The following is a 22,888-nucleotide window of genomic DNA, read 5'->3' on the forward strand; positions in this document are numbered from 1 at the left end:
CGGTAAGATGCCGAGTGAACAGACTGCGAGTATATGTTTCATGTGAACACCTCCTGCATCGGTGGGAACCTCCCCCATCCTCCGATGGTCGCCGACCATCGAATACTGGACCGAGTGGTCAGACAGCACTGAGTGCTCCAGACCACTCGGACATTTTTCCGTATGAAAGCAGGGATATGGGCGGGCAGCTGACATCCGGCTATGTCAGCTGTCCGCCCCCACACGTGCGTTACCATACGTACGCCCAGCGTTTTTATGAGAACGCCCATGAAACGCGGGGCATACGCATATGGTAATGAGCCCAAACAGCCCTTCACGCCCCTCTCCACCCCCTGCTCGGATGGTTCCGTACGATCATTTTCTGCACGGAACTCGCGCCGTATTCGTACGTGTGAGGCGTTCGCACATGCGCAGATACACCTCTGCACATGTGCAAACACCAACCATTGGCCGTCCATCCGCACTCGGAGCCATCCGACTCAATCAGAATAAGGGCCTTGTGTCTGCTACCCATACCTGATACCTTACCATGGCTCAGCCATTACCCCTCTGCCCGACAGTTTTCTTTCTTAACCCATAATTTTGGAAAATGTCATTATCTTGCTGTGTTCCTATACCGTACTCCTCTGTATACAGAGCTATTGTGTATACAGTGCTAACAGCGAAATCCTTGAACCTTTTTTAGGGCCTTGGATTGTCTTTTTTTCTGATCCCAAGACGATGTCACCCTAAAAGCTGGTTTCCTAGAAAAATGGCACCCAACAACTTGGGGTGCTTGATCGATGCCACGCCTCCTCTGGGGTCTCAGATAGCACCATTAGATTTCATGTCCCAGAAACCCAACACACTGACCCTCGCGTCCCAAAACACCCCACTGATAACATAGAGTCACATAACATAGACAATTTAAGGGGGCCAGCTGAAAAAAAAAAATCAGCACCCCTGCCAGAAATCATATTAACTATGTACAGAAGACATCAATAACATCTGTTTTGTGACATCAGTAAGCTGTTTATCTATATTTGGTCCGGAACGGTCAAAGAATGAATTATGTGTTTATCCAGCCTGACGGGCACATTCAGAGAACGCTGGAGAGATCTATTGACCACAGAAAATTCATGCCTAAAAATAGAATTGTTTAAACAGGAATGGTAGCTTTGTTTTAGGATTGCTGATTAAAAAGGCACTGGTAATAAGTAAGGGGATGCGGAGAGGGGGGGGGGGAGGATATTAAAACTTTATTGAGCGGGTTGGTGGGCACGCTTGCTCAAGGTTCTTCTGAACTGGGTTCCTTAACCAAAGCCTAATCTGAGCATAAATAGCATCTGCGCTTCCAAACGGATGGCTTGGAGCCTACTGACTTTTGAAGCATTTCCCGGGCTCCAGGTCTCTCTCTCTCTCTCTCTCTCCTTTTAAATCTGGGTGAGATATAATTCCTAACTAAAATTATGTCCATTGTAAAAGAAAAGCCTTTCTGCTCTGTTGAACCAAACTAAGATGGTTTTAACCGTAGCCCCAGGAGGTAGTGGTCTGTTTAAATCATAAAGGATGAGAGCAAGGCTTGAGAAGGAGCGGAGGAACGCCAATGAATCAGAAAGGAACCACAGGAACAGAAGAAGAAAAGAAAGGCGTCTACTCCCGTTAACCCCTGTCCTGCCAGAGGCGTCAGACACACATTACGCCGGATAACCTCTTTTTTTTTCTTTTTAAACATTTTTGAAAAAAAAAAATTCTGCTGGGTTCAGACTAATGATCTTCAGCACACGACACTTTAATAACCTGATTAACTGATTAATTAGACAAGCATGGAATGAGAAGGTCTGGCAGCTAAATGCCTTGGGTTTATTAATGAAACCACTGCGGCGCAGATGCTGAATATAGACGAGAGAAAGGCCGCGGTCTACCACAAAAAGGAATTAGGAGATGCTCTGTTTCGGAGGGGATAAGGGTGAGGCAGGAATGGAAGTAACAGAGTGCAAGTTCCAGTTTCTAAAGCCTGTTGCGTATGCGATTGCAGGCCGTGTTTTCAACATAGCCGTGTTTGGTTGAATGTAAATTCCACTGAAGCAGCGGTGGAAATACCAACACTGTGGTGGGGAGTGTGGACGCTATGGGACCCATAGGAGGGGGGGGGGTGTGGTGATGCGGGTCACAACCCCTCTTCCCTCCCGAGGCTGCTCCATAGTAGAAGAGTGGAGGTCCTTTTCTTGTGAGCTTGTTTAGCAAATACACAATGAATCCCAAGTAGGGCCTTACGGCACATGTGCTAGACCTGTGCTATTGCTGTTTACAGAGCAGAGCAGGGGCCTAGGATGCCAGAGGCTCTGGGGATTCAAAATGTTACCGCTGAACTTAGATCAGTATTCATATTTATCAATTATATTCCAGAGCATTAGAATGTCAATGAAATTACTGAATAGTTTAGTACCTTAATGTCCTTTCACGCCTCTGCTGCAGGATATTATGTTCCAGGGGGGGAGGTGCTTCTCTACCTGAGCAGTCAGGGTGTGAATGACCGTCTTGCCCTCCTGAATTGAACTGTTTGGGGTTGGCGGACTCATATACAGGACCACAGCATTGTCACTGTGTTTAGTTTTGCCAGTATAACCACGAATGCCAGCTCTATGCCACATGTCTCGATTTTGGACTCCCAAATGTTCAGCGTTATCTTGATGCAACATTATAATGTTATCTCCATAATATAGAATTCAATTTATCTTCTTTAGCACTCACGTTCCCTTGTGGTGTGAGTAAGTGTTGCTATATGCCTTTGGACAAAAAATCTGCAAGTACGGGGTGAGATTGGGTTGCGAGGGGGAAGGGGGAGAAGTTGCAGCGCCCTTTGTGGACTTTCCATGCTATTACAATGGCAACTTTCCCCCTTGCCGCTAATAGAATCAACACCTTAAAGCGGTGGTTCTCAACCTCAGTCCTCAAGGACCCCCAACAGTGCATGCTTTCCAGGTCTCCACACCGAATCACAGGTAAAATAATTAACTTCGCCTTTTAAAATGTGTCAGTGAATAATGAGTACACCTGTGCAGCTGCTGGGTGACCTGGTAAATGTGCACTGTTGGGTTCCTTAAGAACCGAGGTTGAGAACCACTGCCTTAAAGTACAGCTGTTAAGGCCAAAGCAGAGCTGTCTGCACATTGACCTCAACTTCATTGCGTACATGCAAGCAAATGTACATTTTCATCAATATACAGAGACCACGCCACCCGATGTGTAAACTTTGTGTCCTATCAATCACCGCTATCTGTGAGCACTTGCAGGGTATGGGTAAAAACCGGACCACACGGGGAGGCTGTAATCTCCCCTTCCCCATGTCCCTAGGGAAAGCTATCACAGGCATCCCCCAGGACGGGACACCCTCCCGGACCGGACATTACAAGCTCCGGACTGCAGATTTTGCTGTCCGGGGTCATGTCCGGGTCCGGTTTTTACATAGTCCCTGTCCTTACTGAGAATGGAGCCTATCCGTTCACTAGGAACTGGTGATATCGCTAGTCCATAATGGGCCGATGGTGTGACTATTGGATCAACCAATCATTACCTGTTCCTGTATGTGTAGGAGACAGGTTGATTTTAAATGAGCATCATCTATTTTTGTACATTCCACAGATTGTAAGTGACTCTGGTACATTAGACACTTAGCCGAATGCGGTGCATTCTTTCCCCCCTCTGTAAACGTGTCATTGACACCTCAGTGTGGGTGTAATGTTTTAAATGGTATACAATAATATTAGGATGGGGTCACAGACCTGAAAATGAGTGTCTGTACACTTCACGGACACACAATCTGCTTTCTTCCGAATCCAATGCCTGCGATTCACGCGACACTAACAATTCCTAGGGAGGTGGGTGACAATGATGAGGGGGAAAAGAAATACCCAGCCAATACGAGGTGTAAATAGTGCGGAGCGCAGGTTAGTCGCACCGTCTCCAGCATTAAGGGCTGGGAAAACATTCCAGGAGGTTTGCTTCCGCCTCTGTAGATGCTGACGTAAAGATGAAGAGAAAATAAGTCCCCCTTGGTACAACGTCTATCCTATATCGTCTTATGCCGACGTCTATCCTATATCGTCTTATGCCGACGTCTATCCTATATCGTCTTATGCCGACGTCTATCCTATATCGTCTTATGCCAACATCTATCCTATATCGTCTTATACCAATGTCTATCCTATATCGTCTTATGCCAACATCTATCCTATATCGTCTTATGCCAACGTCTATCCTATATCGTCTTATGCCGACGTCTATCCTATATCGTCTTATGCCAACGTCTATCCTATATCGTCTTATGCCGACGTCTATCCTATATCGTCTTATGCCGACGTCTATCCTATATCGTCTTATGCCAACATCTATCCTATATCGTCTTATACCAATGTCTATCCTATATCGTCTTATGCCAACATCTATCCTATATCGTCTTATGCCGACGTCTATCCTATATCGTCTTATGCCGAAGTCTATCCTATATCGTCTTATACCAACGTCTATCCTATATCGTCTTATGCCAACGTCTATTATATATCGTCTTATGCCAACATCTATCCTATATCATCTTATGCCAACATCTATCCTATATCGTCTTATGCCAACATCTATCCTATATCGTCTTATGCCAACATCTATCCTATATCGTCTTATGCCAACGTCTATCCTATATCGTCTTATGCCAACGTCTATCCTATATCATCTTATGCCGACGTCTATCCTATATCATCTTATGCCAACATCTATCCTATATCATCTTATGCCAACATCTATCCTATGTCGTCTTATGCCAACATCTATCCTACTGTATATCGTCTTATGCCAACATCTATCCTATATCGTCTTATGCCAACATCTATCCTATATCGTCTTATACCAATGTCTATCCTATATCGTCTTATGCCAACATCTATCCTATATCGTCTTATGCCGACGTCTAGCCTATATCGTCTTATGCCGATGTCTTTCCTATATCGTCTTATGCCGACGTCTATCCTATATCGTATTTTGCCGATGTCTTTCCTATATCGTCTTATGCCGACGTCTAGCCTATATCGTCTTATGCCGATGTCTTTCCTATATCGTCTTATGCCGACGTCTATCCTATATCGTCTTATGCCGACGTCTATCTTATATCGTCTTATGCCGATGTCTATCTTATATCGTCTTATGCCGACGTCTATCTTATATCGTCTTATGCCAAAGTCTATCCTATATCGTCTTATGCCAACGTCTATCCTATATAGTCTTATGCCAACGTCTATCCTATATCGTCTTATGCCAACATCTATCCTATATCGTCTTATACCAACGTCTATCCTATATCGTCTTATGCCAATGTCTATCCTATATCGTCTTATGCCGACGTCTATCCTATATCGTCTTATGCCGACGTCTATCCTATATCGTCTTATGCCGACGTCTATCCTATATCGTCTTATGCCGACGTCTATCCTATATCGTCTTATGCCGACGTCTATCCTATATCGTCTTATGCCGACGTCTATCCTATATCGTCTTATGCCGACGTCTATCCTATATCGTCTTATGCCGACGTCTTTCCTATATCGTCTTATGCCGACGTCTATCCTATATCGTCTTATGCCGACGTCTATCTTATATCGTCTTATGCCGACGTCTATCCTATATCGTCTTATGCCGACGTCTATCCTATATCGTCTTATGCCAACATCTATCCTATATCGTCTTATGCCGACGTCTATCCTATATCGTCTTATGCCGACGTCTATCCTATATCGTCTTATGCCGACGTCTATCCTATATCGTCTTATGCCGACGTCTATCCTATATCGTCTTATGCCAACATCTATCCTATATCGTCTTATACCAATGTCTATCCTATATCGTCTTATACCAATGTCTATCCTATATCGTCTTATGCCAACATCTATCCTATATCGTCTTATGCCGACGTCTATCCTATATCGTCTTATACCAACGTCTATCCTATATCGTCTTATGCCAACGTCTATCCTATATCGTCTTATGCCAACGTCTATCCTATATAGTCTTATGCCAACATCGATCCTATATTGTCTTATGCCAACATTTATGTTAGATCGTCTTATGCCAACATCTATGTTAGATCGTCTTATGCCAACAATGGTTTATTTGTACATCCTAGTAATAAATCCTTTTTCATTTAGGAAATCACTGTGGTAGGGATGTTGATGGGCAAAGGACTGACCATGGCATCCCCTATAAGGAGAATCCCGACAGGGGCTCCGTATGTACCCTAACCCTCTTCCCCAACCCCCCTAACCCTCCCTTGCAGCAGCCTACCCCTAACTCTCCCTCTCCTCCCTGGCCCTAATCCTTCCTGCTAGTGCCGAAACCTAACCCATATACCCCGCCACCGAAACCTAACCTCCCCTTTTATGTGCCACCTAACCCTTTCTTGCTTGGTCACCCGCAAGCCCACCCAGCATACTAACAGATGGGTATGTCGGCTGTCGGTATTCCAGCATAGGCTTCCTGATCACACTAGCCAAGAAAGTAATGCCCTACATTTATACCCCTTTCACACCAGCCTAAATTCCCGGGTTGGGCTCGGGAACAACCCGGGACTAGCGCTGGTGTGAAAGGTTCCAGGGACAAATTCCCGGGTTAATTTGCCGGCAATTCAACCCTGCTAGGTAGCAGGGTTGCTCCCGGGTCCTTCCAGGGTTACTGGCTGGTGTGAAAGGTGCAGGGACATGTCCCTCCTTCCCGTGTTGCCTCTGCTAGTGCTGATTTGCTAGCTGTTGTGGTGGACACTCACAGACACGCCCAGAGACAGCATACAGCGTGCAGGGAGACAGAAGTTCATTTTAACCCCTGAAAGCCTGCAATGTGCCATGTCTTGGACAAATGAGGAGGTGAGAGAGCTATTAATCATTAGAGGTAAAGAAGCTTTCATATGCCATTTAATTTGTTTTATACAAGTAAACAGAGGCTGAAACACTACAAATGTTTTGTGTCTCAATTATTAATAATCAATAATCTAATGTGAGCCTAAAAAAGGCCATTTTTAATGCTATTCTCATAGAAAGGCAGGGTTATCCCTGGTTCAGTGTGAAAGGTGCCGACCCGGGTTGTCCCTGCTTCAAAAGCATGTGTGAATGGGTCCCAACCCGGGAATGTCCCTGCTTGTCCCTGGAATTTAATTCCCGGGTTTGTCTCTGCATTTCTGGTGTGAAAGGGGTATAACATTAAGATACATAGCACGTTAAGGCAGATAGAAACCATGTGACCCATTCAGTCTATCCTTCAGGATTGTGGATTTCAATATTACAGATGGGGTATTAGGTGGATTGGAGTAGGGGTTTGGGTATTTGGCATAGGTTTTTAAGGTTAATTTAGCTATGGTCTAGGGCTGTGGTTCTCAACCTTGGTCCTCAAGTACCCCCAACAGTGCACATTTTCCAGGTCACCAGGCAGGTGCACAGGTGCACTCATTATTCACTGACACATTTTAAAAGATCCACAGGTGGAGCTTATTATTTCATTTGTGATTCTATGTGGAGACCTGGAAAATCAGCACTGTTGGGGGTACTTGAGGACGGGTGTGGTATAGGGGTCCGACAGACCCAGATAGCATGGTGAGCGCAACTAAGCCCCTTGCGGGCTCGCTGCACTCTCCACGCTATTCTATTCTCCCTCTATGGGGGTCGTGGACCCCCACGAGAGAAAATAGCCGGTGGCCGGAACCCGGCTGTCGGTGTTTTGACAGTCGGAATCCCGACGTCGGGTAAATGCCTTTTTAGGAATCCCGACTGTTTTGACCCCGTCCGGCACCGCTTAAGGACCACTGGTCTAGGGTATTAGGGTTAGTTTAAGGGATTGGGTTAAGGGCTAACGTCAGTGGCACCAAGAGGGGGCAGAATAAGCACTACGTACCCAGGTATGTGTCTGCCGGTTGGCCCAGACCGTTGCTGGGCCTTCACCTCCACATCAGTCATTATCCATATGTTATAACTGCCAGTCCCATGTAACAGAAGCCAGTGCCCATACGTTATACTAGCAGTGCCCATATCACGGTCACATGGTCAACAGTAACCATGTCGGAATTCATAATGTCTACACCCTAATGTCGACACTGCTCAATGCTTTGACAGGCATCACGTCAACATCCTCAGAATGTATGTTGATATTTCGACCTTGACAATCACATGCCGGCCTTTCATAGCGCACGCTGGACTGCTCCGGACTGGACACGCAGCGGCACAGAACAGCCATTGCACTGGGCGCTGATGGTAGTTTAAGCTGTAGAACTAGTAGCTTATTATTTATTCCCCACAGAAAGAAGCCTACCTGTTTTCTTCCAGAAAGTAAGCAGTAATGTATATATAATTATGCACAACATGTGTTCTGCCTCCCTCCGTCTCCATCAGCCAAGAATTACGCATCACAATAACGGTACAGATCACATCCCTAATTCCTTTTAAAATTCAACACTCGGCACAGGGAAGTTGGGCAAGTGTCTGGCGTATGTGGCATAGAAGCTGCCATCCATCTATCTACCATCTGCTAGGAACCTGTTATCCTGTTGCTGGCTTCCGCACTCCGTACCAAGCGGCACCTGTGTCACTTAACCCCATCCATCCCAGGCCTTACGGCGCATAGTCCCTCTCTCCGCTACGGTCCCAGCAGCCGTGGAAGTGAAGAGCATTAGCTTTGCCGCCAAACGAGGGCACAGCTTTCCAAGCCTGGCACAGAAAGGCTGGGTACTGAACCTTATGTGGCAGGACATGGGGTGGAAGCAACAAAATTAGATATTTGGCACCGGGCAGGCCTGCTGGTTATCCAGAGCAGGGGATTTGCAAAATAGGTCACAACGCAGATCTGAAACTAGATTTGCTCTACGTTCTCACAATGGCTCATAAACAAGCTGCAAACAAGGCCCGAGTCTTACACCGGAATATATTTGGCTTCATAAATAGACTTTGAGTGGTTTCAGTGTCCAGGTCTTTCTGTTCAGATTATTCTTATTGTAAAATGTCTCTTGGTAGCAAAATGAGCCAGTACCCCAGTGCTTCGCTGGATTGTTGTTGTTCTGGTACCCATCTATAATGCAGGACGTGGGGCCAGATAGAATGGTGGAGGGGCGGGATGCCGGCTGAACTTGGAGGTTTCGTTAAAGGGACAATCGCTCACCAGGCAAAACCATGCCTTGTAAATGATTGCCACTTTAAAAAAAAAAAATAAACTCCGTTTGGGGGATGTGCATTTTGCATCTGGCCCCTTGTCACATGGTGAAACGCGTTGTCTGTGAAAGTGATACTGACAAATGGGAATCTACTCCCTCAAAACTCTCTCCTAGAACTGCCCCTGACTGAAGTGAGGAGATCACAGGATTAATACCTAAAAGATATCTCTTATATATTAAGCCCGATCGGTCACTCATCCCCTGTGTATATAACGTTCCCGTCCAGCGGGATACAGAAACCCGCCCCCCTAAGGAAAAGACCAGTGTTCTATGTGTACAACGTTCCCGCCCAGCGTTATACACAAACCCGCCCCCCTAAGGAAAAGACCAGTGTTCTATGTGTACAACGTTCCCGCCCAGCGTTATACACAAACCCGCCCCCCTAAGGAAAAGACCAGTGTTCTACTCACCCCACCCCCTTGACATCACCTCCCCCCGCCCAGCCAGGGCTACAGTACACGCCCACCAACCACCATTTCTCCACAGCCACCATCCACCATTACTTCTGCACCCCCCCTCTGCCAGCAAACCACCCCCCGCGACCCCCCCCCCGCGATTCACGGCACCCCCACGACCCCCCCTCCCGCGATTTGTGGCCCCCCTCCCGCGATTTGCGGACCCAAGCCCCCTCCCACGATTCACGGCACCCCCTGTGGACCCCCTCCCGTGATTTGTGGCCCCCCGCAATTCCTCCCACGATTCACGGCACCCCCGCGCCCCCTCCCGCGATTCATGGCACCCCCCTCCTGTGATTTGCACCCCCAGTGACCCCCCTCCCACAATTTGCGCAACCCCTCACACGATTCTAGCCCCCCATGATTCGCGCCCCCTCCCACACGATTTGCGGACCCCGCCCCCCTCCCCCGGTTTACAGACCCCCACAACACCCCCTCCCGCAATTCACTGACCCCCACAACCCCCCTCCTGCAATTTGCAGACCCCCCTTCCCGTGATTCAAGCCCCCCCCACGCGATTTGCGGACCCCCGTCCCCTCCCGCTAATCACAGATCCCCGCACCCCCCGTCCCCTCCCGCAATTTGCAGACCCCCCTGACCTTCTTCCGGTAATCCCCCCCCCCCCAGTGGACCCCCGCGACCCCGCTCCCGCATTTCACATACCCCCGTGAGAATGGGGGATCCTGTACCACCACAAGCAGGTGCCGCCCCTAGGTGGGAAATCCGGTCCTAGCTGCCGTGCTGCAGGTTTTCCCACTGCCAGAAGTGACCCCACGGTCCTCTGCACCAGCGCCACAACTTTTATCAATCTCTTGCCAACATACCACTATTATACAGCCTCCTGCTCTCATGCACCCTCACTCCCTCCCAGTGGGAGGAGACGCTCATCCACTACCGGGAGCTGCATACTGTCCCCCACCCTCCTCTAGTTCTAGGGATGCCCATCGACCATCAATGATTTGAAATCATCAATGGTTTATGGCTGATGTTAAATACTTTTGCCTTTGATGTGAGAGGACCAGATGGTTTCCCTACATCAATGGTAATTTTTTTTAGGTGCCGGGACACGGAGCTTAGCTCCGCCCCTCCACACCTGGAAGTCCTGCCACTGAGTTCTGATTGACCCACGGCCTATTCAGTCAGATATAATGGATGACCATCAATAGCTACAACAATCGATGGTTATCCAAGTAATATGTTACTACTATCGATGGCAGGGTGCAAAATAGCCATCAATTCCAACCATCTATGGTGTCCCAATGCCCATCCCTACTCTGCAACAGCCAAAAACCTTTACTACCCCTCATGCCCACACACCTCTATCACTGCTCTACCTCCTGTTCTCCTGCCCCGTAACTTCCGTCAGTGTGGACCCGCTCACCCTGTGTTGCCCACATACCCCTATCATGCTTTACCACCCAGCCTCCTGCTCTCATGCACCCTAACTCCAACCCAGTAGGAGGAGACACCGTCCTGTACTCCTGTTCTGCTACGCTGGACCCTCACCCACTGGCAGAAGCTGCACAGTATCCCCCACCCTCCTCTTTAGTCCCCCTCATACCCACACCCCCCTATCACTACCCTGCTCTCTTGAACCGTAACTTCCACCACTGGGGAGTCGCTGACTCTGTTTTGCCCACATACCCCTATCATGCCTCATACAGTGTACCCCACCCTCCTCTTTAGTCCCCCTTATGCCCATACACCCCTATCACTCACTACCCAGCCTCCTGTTTTCCTGTGTCGTGACCTCCGCCAGTGGGGAGCCGCTGACCCAAAAACACCCTACTATACTATTGCGCACACACACACACCTAAACTGCTTTTTAATTAAACAAAAGAATACACACCCCCTTCCACATCATACTGTATGCTCTCTATTTAACACATTTCACCTATAACTCAAGTTGCAATGCAGGCATCTTACATACAATTCTAACCATATGTCTCACAATACAAACGTTCACAAATTAAGGGGGCGCAGCCCCCTACGCCGGTGTGAAGAGCACCCGTAGTGCGTGATGAATCACCTAGTACTGTATATAATATAAATATATATATAGTGTCTGTGTGTCTCTGAAACACTGCCATCTGTATGCATTGAGTGAAACTACATCTCTTTCTCTCTTCTCTCTTACACATGCACCAACAGAGTCAATCGCAAGTCCGAAGACTAGCTTTCAAAGTGGTGATATCACCTACGCACCTTGACAAAGGGGGACCACCCCCGAAACGTTGGTCGTTTGTTTGCAGTGAATAAAGCACTTTTTTACAAGTCCCCAGAGTGCCTGCCTTTCATTTATTCTATACACCATTCCCCTTGGAGGGGCACCAGGGCAGCTGGAACAAGTGGTGAGTACCGGGCCGCACCAACCCCTATATATATATATATATATATATATATATATATATATATATAATCAAGAAAAACCGCGTCACTCCGGGTCTTGTGCAAAACAATAAATCTTTTACTGTGGCTGAGGCTTCCAGCATGACAATGACCCCAAACACACTGCCCGGGCAACTAAGGAGTGTAAAGGTCCATACACACTGGGCGACTATGCCCAGCATGTATGGACAGCGATGATCCCATTCATCGCTGGGGGGGAAGCCGCTCTGTGCATACACACTGAGCGGCTTTCCCCCTGCCCGACGCTGTCAGCGGGCAGAGGAAGGCTTTGCATAGCACAGTGCTATGCATAGCCGTCCACAAAGCCGCTCATCTGCTGGTATTACCAGCAGATGAACGGCTTTCCCGGCATTGTTGCGGGAGCGCGCAGCAGCGCTCATCGTTGGGGCATACACACTGGGCGGCTTTGAGCTGAAAGCCGCTCAAACGTGCTGTTTTGAGCGACTTTCAGCTCAAATTCGACCAGTGTGCCTTAAGAAACATTTCAAAGTCCTGGCATGGCCTAGCCAGTCTCCACACCTCAACTGAATCAAAAATCTATGGGGGAGCTGAAAGTCTGTGTTGGCCGGCGACAGTCCTGAAACATGATAGATCTAGAGAAGATCTGCATGGAAGAGTGGGACAAAGTACCGGCTACAGTGTGTGCAAACCTGGTCAAGACCTACAGGAAACGTTTGGCCTCTGTAATTGCCAGTCAAGGTTATATTACACAGTATTGAGTTCAACTTTTTCATTGTCCAAATATTTATTTTCCACAGGAATATACAAATAACTTGCTTAAAAAATGATACAATGTGATGTCCTGGTTTTCTGGAAAACTGTCTCTCACAGTTGAAGTGTACCTATGATGGAAATTACACACCTCTCTCATCTCTCACCTCCATCCAGGGGGGTCCCTGCTCCCAACTCCCGCCCTCCAGTGGCCAGCGCCCTAGGCAAATGCCTAAAGCTGCCTAGTAGTGGCACCGGCCCTGTACACGCTACTGTCCCAAAATGTCTGGTTGGCTATTCTTTGGGGGCGACTATCAATTTTTTCAGGCAGTCCGTCGCACTCACAGAGGCCCTTATTCTGATCGGTGCGGATATATCCGCGTGCGTTCGGCCCGCCGATGTTTTGTGTCTGCGCATGTGCGAGCGGGGCGTACGGCCAAATCCCGCATGATCTGTGAACACTCCGAACAGGGGGTGGAGAGGGGCGTGAAGGGCTGTTTGGGCTCATTACCATATGCATACGCCCCGCATTTCATGGGCGTTCCCATGCAAACGCTGGGCGTACGTATGGTAATGCGGTCGTGACGCACGTGTAGGGGGCGGACATATGACATTGCCGGATGTCAGCTGCCCGCCCAGATCCCTGCTTTTGCACGGAAACATGTCCATGTGGTCTGAGGTTGCGGGAGCTGGTGGAGCACTCGGTCCTGCATTCAATGGTCTGCGACCATCGAATGATGGGGGAGGTTCCCTTAGATGGAGGAGGTGTATTCCGTGAAAAATACACGTGCGGTCCGTTCGGCCAGCTTCTTACCGCGTACGGACGGAGTTGGCGATCCGTATGGAAGGCGTGGTTTCGCACGCACGGTCCTGGCCGCATATTCGGCTCCGGCCGCACCGATCAGAATAAGGGCCAGAGTGCTGAGATCTCCTGCTGCTAGTGAAGTGCGCAAGGGGCGAGATGTACTAAGCCTTGAAAAGTGATCAACCAATCAGCTCCCACCCAGAGACGTAGCTAGGGTGGAGCCGGCGGAGCACTAGCTCCGGGCGCCGACATGTCACCTGGCGCCAGAGCTCTGCCGCCGGCTCCCCTGCCCTGCTCCCCGGCATCAGTCCACAGTTAAAACCCGGCGAGCGCTCTCACTGCGCATGCGCCGGTTTGTGACGCCGGAGGCAGGGATGTTGCGCCATGACGTCACAATGTCATCAACGTCATGGCGCCACAGGCCTGCCTCCGGCGTCCCATACTCACCGTACCGCTTCTTTTGGGTCATGATGCCTCAACCCTGCCCACCTGTGATGCATCACAAACATGCCCCGCCCCCCAGCTGAGCCGACCTGAAGCCAAGAAGTTGGAAGCTATGGTATGTATATAGTCATTTTAATTACATAAACCAGTGCCAGGGATAGGAGCAGCCACTTACTATAGGGGGACTGGCATTATGCATACATTGATGTGTGGGACGTTCTCTAAAGGCCCATTGTTCAACTGCAAAACTTGGGCATTTGTTCTAAGACCCCCAGCTCCGTTCCCTCCCTCTGATTTCCAGACCGGAAAGCTCTTGAAGAAGGTGGTAACACACCGAAACAGGCTGTCGAGCCGGTTGGTTATGAGACCAGCGTGGAGTTCCACGGGTAGCAAGCTGTTTTCCCGCTAAGGATAAGTGACCCACTGCTTAAACTCATTTTTTCAAATATGTTGCCATGTGTTTTAAGATCTGTCTGAAACTGGACTGTCAAATATATTCTTAAACTTTACCATTGGTGTGCAGATGTCGTTTCTCTGAAAGGAGAATACTATGGATATCTAATTTAATTATGGGATCTGGCACACAGCCAATTGGTATGGAAGTGGAGTGCGGTTTTTCTCTGTGCATCTGTATATATATTTATATATATGATATAAAAAAAACCTCCAATTTCATTCTGCATGTTGTAAAGTTTACAGTTTACAAGACAGATGTTGTGTCCTGCACCACCGGCGGCCAGCAGGGGGCAATGTGCAATAAGTGTTTCCCTGTGTCAAGCTGTATCCTTATAGCTACATGTGTACGACTGGCAAAGCAACGTCTTTACATAAAGAAGTCTAAATACACTGTATGCACAGGCAGTTGGCAGTTAGGTTTCTTCACCGTACAGTATACACAGGGGGTATGTACATGTTTATGTACATGTTTATGGGTATATACCCCAAAAAGATCCAGGATACCTGCAAGAGAAACCGAGATAGAGAATTGTACAGCAAGCAGTTATACATATGATATATATGTTCCCGCTATTCTCCTCTACAAATAATGCTACATGTTTCTGGAGAAGAGAACTAGCTGGAGGTCTATACAAGGGCTGCAGTGCTCAGTGCTGGGGACAGTTGCTCCGATATAACTTTCAGACAATAGTTTGCTGCTTTGAATGGTGCGCTGTCCTCTCCGAGCTGTCACTCAGGCTGCAGGCCTATTGTCTCCTACTCCAGTGCTGACTAAATCAATGCAGACGCCTGGGTCGGGGGAACAAAGGGATTCTGTGTGCAGTAGGTGTAAACACCTGGCCTTCAGGACCCTTTTATATGACTCTGCCAGTCTCTCACCGCATGGCACAGGCTGCAATGGCATGTCTTGTTGTTGTGGTTGGCAGTCAGGGGGGGGGGGGGGTGTCTTTAAATAGTTGAATTTCACTAAAACAACCGCTTGCCTTCTTTTCTTACCTCACATTTGGGAAATTCTGAGCACCTGCGGTCTTGGTGATGCCAACGGGCAACGAGTAGGATGAGGCAAGTTTCATAATTACACGTCGCTGTGGTTTGTGTCATGGCTGCTCGTCCCCAGCAGCCTGGCAGATAGGTCGTCCCCCTTCCAGGTAAATGGCCTAGCTTACCGTCAATGCCCACTCAACCACAGTGGGGCCCAGTGCATTGGCACAGGGGCCCCCACCCGCAGCTATATCCCCAGCATAGGGGATAGTGTAGCGCAGGCATGTCCAAACTGTGGCCCTCCAGCTGTTGTGAAACTACACATCCCAGCATGCTGTGCCATAGTTTTAGCATTACCTTATGGCAAAACTGTAGCAAGGCATGATGGGACTTGTAGTTTCACAACAGCTGGAGGGCCATAGTTTGGACATGCCTGGTGTAGCGTTTCTGTGTGGCATATTGTAAATGTGTGTATGGTTTTGTGTTAATACTGCTATTGTGAGTCATGGCCCTGATGTTTTTCATTGCGGGGGCAAAGTATATATATTAGTGGTGGAATTCCGAGCGAAAAAGGCAATTATATGTTTTATTGGCAAAGGTTTCAACCGCCGAACAATGGCAAATCCCAGTGGTCCTAGGTAACAAGTTCTACAGTGTCAGGCAGGGCAGGCGAGGGGAGTCGGCGTCTCCGATCTTAGAAGCATATGTACAGCCCAGCAAGAACAGGCCAACACAGCTGTGGCCGGACATTGCACAGCATGGACAGCGGATAGGACCATCCCTTTGCTGATTGCCACAGCCTGGGCAGATGTCAGACAGCTGTACATTGGCAAACGGTGAAGAGAGGCTCGCTGGGGTCCCTCAGGCTAGGCATCTTACGCCACACCTAAGGCATTAGTAAGCGATGAATCCCAAGCCTACGCATTTCATTGTCACGGCATCCTCAGGGGCCCAATAAAACAGAGAAGGAACAGCAGATACATAGACATCACCTACAGTAGTTATGATCTTGTTCTTTTAGTAATGTCTTATGCAAGTAGGTATATTCATCGCTGATGATGATTCGTATCCTAGGGCAGCTTTCCCTACACTTCATTACTGCTGTTCAAAATACACGCTCTGTTATTTGGTATGCGGTCACTCGGTCGACACTGAAAAATGTCGACACGCATTAGGTTGACCTCCAAAGGTCGACATATGAAAGTGGTTGACATGATCTTAGGTTGACACAAGCATAAAGTCGAAATTGGGAAGGTTGAAAGTCCAAAAAGTTCGACGTGGCTCTTTTCATGTTTGTTTTTTGTTTTTTTGCCGACGTGACGACAGGCAGTATTTCATGCCCGACCATCCACTACGGCTTGGAGGGAGAATATAATAGTGCCTGAAGCATGGTGAGCTATGCGAGGGGACGTGGTGCACCGATACGGTGCCCATGCCGACTGTGTCGACATTCAGGATGAAAAACACGTGAAAATCCCACGTCGACCTTTTGACCTTCCCAATGTCGACCTAATGCTTGTGTCGACCTTTTGACCCTATCGACCTAAGACCATGTCAAATCTTTTCATGTGACAACACTTTCGAGCTTCTTTGGTGATTTCACCTAACAGACATTTGTTTCCGACTTCTTTTCATTTGCCCGTTCCAGCCCCTTCTCTGTTCCCTCACGCGGATGAGTTTTATTTCATTGGCCTTGGGGGATGTGTTGGGTCCTGGGGCAAGACATTTGCCCGATGATACATTTGAAGGGATAAGCTAAAGTTGCACGAGGGACCCCCAAATGAATGTAACATTTTTAGCAATTCTTAGAACCAAACTGCTGTAGCTGTGAAAATAATTAGTGTTAGTGTTTTCAATTATTTTTCTATATCAGATATTCTGCAGGGCTGTACAATAGATATGGTAGGTATGTACGGCTTGCGCACAAGAGCTTACAATCTCTATGCCGGAGCCCCTAAATGGCCCAAATAAACAGTTTTGTGCACAACTGCAGGAACATCGGCGACCTCTGAATCGCTATAGCTGTGTTTTTCCACCTCCTATTGTATTCGCTGAGTAAATACTAGAAATGTTTGATGACGGCCTGTGCAGAAATGTCCCCGTATCTCGTCTCTCTGTTATTATGATTCTCTCCTGCCTCCTGCTCTGTTCCTCGCAGGGCATCAGCGACTCTGGGAAAGCTTGGCGCTGCCCGTAATTGGCAGCATTTTTGAGAAAAGAGTTTGTTTTGCTGTAGGTGTTCCTGAAAGTGGCCAATTACACAGCTGCAGAGAGACCTGCTGAACAGAGGGGGGAAAGCGAGAGCAAGGACAGCCGCCGTGTGTATGGAAAGTCACAGTTACAGATGTCTTTTACCTACTGGGGTCCACTAACATGACATCATGGGGGTGATTCAGGTTGGCTCACAAAAGCACATTTGGGGCCTTATTCTGGTCTGTCCGCGGTTTTGCCTGCGTTACCATAGGGACCGATGTATATGCACAAGTGGGCGGGGGACGGAGAGGGCCGCGCGGGGCAGCTCCATTAGCATATGGGAAAGCCCAGCGCCTCATGCTAATGCCGCATGACAGACAGGCAGGGGGAGGGCAGCTGACATCACTGACATCATCAATGTCAGGTGCCCGCCCACTGACCATGCACGCATATGTAAGGTTGCTCAGAGCAACCTTACATATACGTGCGTCTTCCACATCTTTCGATGGTCGGTGACCATCGAAAGACATGGGAGGTTCCCCCTGGCCTGGGAATGGATGTTACTGTGTATGTGTGAATGGGTGGTGGCATTTCCCCTTCAGAAATAAAAGTCAGTCTGACATGACTTTTATTTCCTCTGCAGATTGCCGAAAAGGGGGCGGGAGAAGACCTCATATGACATCAGTCTCCCGCCCCCAACCAATGGAGAAACTGAGCTGAATTTCATAAGAAGCCTGAATCAGGTGGCGTATGGGTACTTGTTTAGTTTCACGGCGGCCGATATATTGGATGCGATATCGGCCGCCGTGAAACTAAACAAGTACCGCGTATGTAATGTAAGGTAGGTGGATAGGAGTATTGGGTTCTACATATTATGTATTGGGTTCTATAGGGCAGTACGGACGGTGTAATGGTTAGCATTACTGTCTCACAGCACTGGGTTCTATCCCCGCCATGGCCCTAACTGTGTGGGGTTTGTATATTCTCCCCGTGCTTGCGTGGGTTTCCTTCGGGTACACCGGTTTCCTTCCACAATCCAAAAATATACTGGTAGGCTGATTGGCTTCCAACAAAATTAACCCTACAATGTCTGTGTGTGCGTGTACATGTGGTAGGGAATATAGATTGTAAGCTCCACGGGGGCAGGGACTGATGTGAGTGTTCTTTGCACAGCGCTGCGGAATATGTGTGCGCTGTATAAATAACTGGTAATGTTCTCTGTACAGCGCTGCGGAATATGTGTGCGCTGTATAAATAACTGGTAATGTTCTCTGTACAGCGCTGCAGAATATGTGCGGGAGACAGAACTGTAAGTGACCCAGTATATATTTTATTTTTCTGCTAGTTAAAAGCTAGTACTTTCACTTTGAGCTGTGACAGCTTAGGTGTAATTTGGACCGTTGAATGGCCTCTAGTGGTCAGCAGTGGTCTTTCACCTCATAAAGGTGAGGAGTAGTTAGACTTTTTATACAAATATAGATGTTTATTAAGTTGCCTTTGTTAAACTACATCAAAGCTTTATAAAATAGATGTCTCTCAGTTAGGTGGAACAAAACGCAGTATTAAACTATTAGATTAAATCTTATGTACACCATTAGTTGAAATGGACATAATCTGTACCTCCCAACATGACCCATTCCAGGAGGGAGAACATGTTTTCTGCCTGGACTTTATATGATTACTGTCACCTGTGGTGGAATTCCTTTCAGCACAGCTTATGCTAATCATAGCAGTTCAGGTAGAGAGCACAGAGGAGAGTCCAGGCACAGAGCATTGTGTCCCTCCGGGAATAAGGTATACACAATCCAATATATATATAACCCCCCTTTCCTCCACCCCCCTCCCCAAAGCTTCATCTGATCCTGCATAGAATAGGTTAACCAGTAGCAAGCATAGGGGGGGGTGTAAGTGTGGCATGTTGGTAGGTGTGAGGGGCATAGAACTTGATTTGTATGTGGGGCAGTTGTGAGTGGCATGTAGGTAGCTTTGATAGTCAAGTAGGGGCAAGTGGGGGTCAGAGGGCATCTGGCAGACTGTTGGGCAGGTGGGGGCATTCTGGGGTGAGTGATGGGGGCATTCTGGGGTTACTTTGGGTCCTTTTATCGTTCTTGATATTAAGGGAAATGTACACAACTCTTGAAGGCCCAGGGGGCCACACCATTGTCTCTTCCAATACTTCCCATTCGCCCCATGGAGATGAAGTATACATTCACAAGCAGATAGCATCCAGTCAGCGGCACAGAGCAATGCTGCTGCTACTGTATCCGCCTATTCTCCTGTGACCTGAGGGAAGGCATTTTATCTTATTCTGCCTCTGGCGCCAAACATCAGCCTGTGAATCCTGTTGATGTGACACACTGGATGAATGAAGCCATCCCTATTATTACACGGGCAGGGGCGGGTGACAGACTCTCATCTAGATGATGTATGGACAGATAGACAGACTGAGGAAGTGACGAAGATGCTGAACAAGTACTATGCTCTGCTGAGTCAGCCAGCTGCAGTCACAATCACAATATCATATACGCCTTTAAAGGAGCAGAAAATCTTCTTTTTATTTTAGCCTTATCTGATATGGTGGAAGATATCAGGTAGAACCTAAACATTGTTCTCAGCAATGTATTATAGCCGCTCGCATGTCCTAATCATGCTGACTTCTGTATGGGGAGGAAATTCTACCCCGAAGAGCTTGCACTCTAACAACCCCACTGCACGAGTTATCTCATTATACAAGCACATCCCAAACTGTGCAGCAATGAGGAATGTTGTAAAAAAGAAAACTTTCCTGTTCTGAAGAGCATGCAATCCAACTCCCTCTACGACATTAATGTTAATGTGGTTTGTTTTTACAAATTGTTCCGATCTACAATAATATATATATATGTGTCATTTATATAGCACACACATATTCCGCAGCACTTTACAGAGAATACTTGAACATTCACATCCATCCCGTATATATGTGCGTGTGTGTATGTATCATACCTCCCAACAGTCCCGATTTTATCGGGACAGTCCCGATTGTCAGGGCCTGTCCCGATGTCCCACCCGCGGGCGGCAGTGTCCCGCGGTGTGGGGGGGCTGTTGGGAGTCCCCCGTCAGCTGCTAAACAGCGGGGAATAAACGCTGTGCGCATGCGCACAGCGTCTATTCCCGCAGCCAGGGGGCTGGGGGCATGGCTAGAGGCTCACAGAGCCTCTGGGTCATGCCCCCATAGCGGCAGAATGGGGGCGTGGCCTCGCGGGGGGGAGCCGCGAGTATAGGCCACGCCCCCAAATTAGGCAACGCCCCCCGAAAATTGCGGCGCGCCTCCGGCGCGCAGCAGCAGCGTCCCGCCGGCAGAGGTAACAATGTTGGGAGGTATGATGTATAGTTGTATGTATGTATGTATGTATGTACATACCTCCCAACTGTCCCGCTTATCGCGGGAACGTCCCGATATATTGGGACATTCCCGCGTCCCTCCCGCCGCCGGCAGTGTCCCGCGGCAGGGGGGGGGCAGTTGGGAGTCCCCCCTGTAGTCCGTGAATAGACGCTGTGCGCACAGCGTCTATTCTTGCAGGCAGAGGGGCTGGGCATACCCCCACCGCAGCGAATAACGGGGGCGAGGCCTCGCGGCAGCGTCGCAAGTATAGGCCACAGCCCTTTTTGGCAGGCCACTCCCCCAAAAATCGACGCGCACACCGTCCCGCCTCCACCTTCGCTGAAGTTGGGAGGTATGAATGTATATATACATATATATACCCGCTGTGGGGGCATGCCCAGCAGCTCAGTGAGCTGCTGGCTATGCCCCCAGCCCCTCTGGCTGCAGAAGCGTGTATCTATGGATGTCAGGGGGGACTCACAACCCCCCCGCGGGACACTGCCGGTCCGGGGAGGGAAGCGGGAACGTCCCAAAAAAAGGGACAGTTGGGAGGTATGTGTGTATATATATATATATATTTAATGTCTAGTGTCCGTGAGTCTCCGGAACACTGCCATCTGCTGGCAGAGGATGAAACTACATCTCTTTCTCACACATGCACAAACACAGAAGTAGCAGACTAGCTTTATTTATTTATTTACAGTTTCTTATATAGCGCATACATATTCCGCAGCGCTTTACAGAGAATATTTTAACATTCACATCAGTCCCTGCCCCAGTGGAGCTTACAGTCTATATTCCCTACCACATGTACATGCACACACAGACATTCTAGGGTGAATTTTTTTGTTGGAAGCCAATTAACCTATCTGTATATTTTTGGATTGTGGGAGGAAACCGGAGTACCCGGAGTAAACCCACGCAAGCACGGGGAGAATATACAAACTCCGCACAAGTAGAGCCATGGTGAGGATCGAACCCATGACCTCAGCGCTGTGAGGCAGTAATGCTAACCATTACACCATCCGTGCTGCCCCAAGCTTTCAAAGCTTTTGCTTCGAGCGGGCTTAGCTAGTATATAATGTATGTATATATATATATATTATATGTATGTGTATATTATTTATTTATTTATTAACAATATTATTTATTTATTAACAGTTTATTATATAGCGCACACATATTCCGCAGCGCTTTACAGAGAATTTTATTTGAACATTCACATCAGTCCCTGCCCCAGTGGAGCTTACAATCTATATTCCCTACCACATGTACATGCACACACAGACATTCTAGGGGTAATTTGTTCGGAGCCAATTAACCTACCAGTATATTTTTGGATTGTGGGAGGAAACCAGAGTACCCGGAGGAAACCCACGCAGGCATGAGGAGAATATACAAACTCCACACAGTTAGGGCAATGGTGGGAATTGAACCCATGACCTCAGCGCTGTGAGGCAGTAATGCTAACCATTACACCATCCGTACTGCCCGTACCGCAGCAAGCCCCCTCTCGCCACCAAGTCTGTTGTTACCCAGTTTGTTTTATCACTGTCTACAATTGTCAAGCGCAACAGAATCTGCTGCACTATATAAGAAACTATAAATAAATAAATATATAATAGTTTAAAAAATATATATATATACACACACACAGTATACAGTATGTATATTTCAAAGTTCAAAGACCGCCTTCCGCCCTAAAGAGCTTGCAATCGATAGCGTGTGCACATACTGTAACCATCCGCAGTGATCCAAGTTTTCTCTATTGTTCCAAAAACTAAAAAAAAAAAAAAGTGAGCTTTAAATCTCTCTTCCAGACAAGATATGGAATGCTGTAGAAGGGAAGGAACAG

The 22,888-nt window shown here is 48.0% G+C and overlaps 1 protein-coding gene and 1 long non-coding RNA gene across 3 annotated transcripts in view; one reads left to right on the top strand and one right to left on the bottom strand.

Moving 5' to 3' along the window:
* The window catches only part of KIRREL1 (kirre like nephrin family adhesion molecule 1), a 253,533-nt gene that overhangs the window by 71,381 nt on the left and 159,264 nt on the right, over nt 1-22,888 (top strand). The window contains exon 1 of one of the 2 annotated variants that reach the window (XM_083167573.1): nt 19,389-19,463. The exons of the other annotated variant lie outside the window; for it this stretch is intronic. The gene's annotated coding sequence lies outside the window, so the exon portion shown is untranslated. Of the gene's footprint in view, nt 1-19,388; nt 19,464-22,888 lie in introns of those variants that run through there. 2 annotated transcript variants of the gene reach the window in all.
* The window catches only part of LOC146050525 (uncharacterized), a 237,015-nt gene continuing 236,818 nt past the window's right edge, over nt 22,692-22,888 (bottom strand). The window contains exon 6 of the long non-coding RNA XR_014466326.1: nt 22,692-22,813. This is a non-coding gene — a long non-coding RNA (uncharacterized LOC146050525). The remainder of the gene's footprint in view (nt 22,814-22,888) is intronic.

Source organism: Crinia signifera, chromosome 12 (assembly GCF_055691185.1).
Source record: "Crinia signifera chromosome 12, ASM5569118v1, whole genome shotgun sequence".
Classification (NCBI taxonomy): domain Eukaryota; kingdom Metazoa; phylum Chordata; class Amphibia; order Anura; family Myobatrachidae; genus Crinia; species Crinia signifera.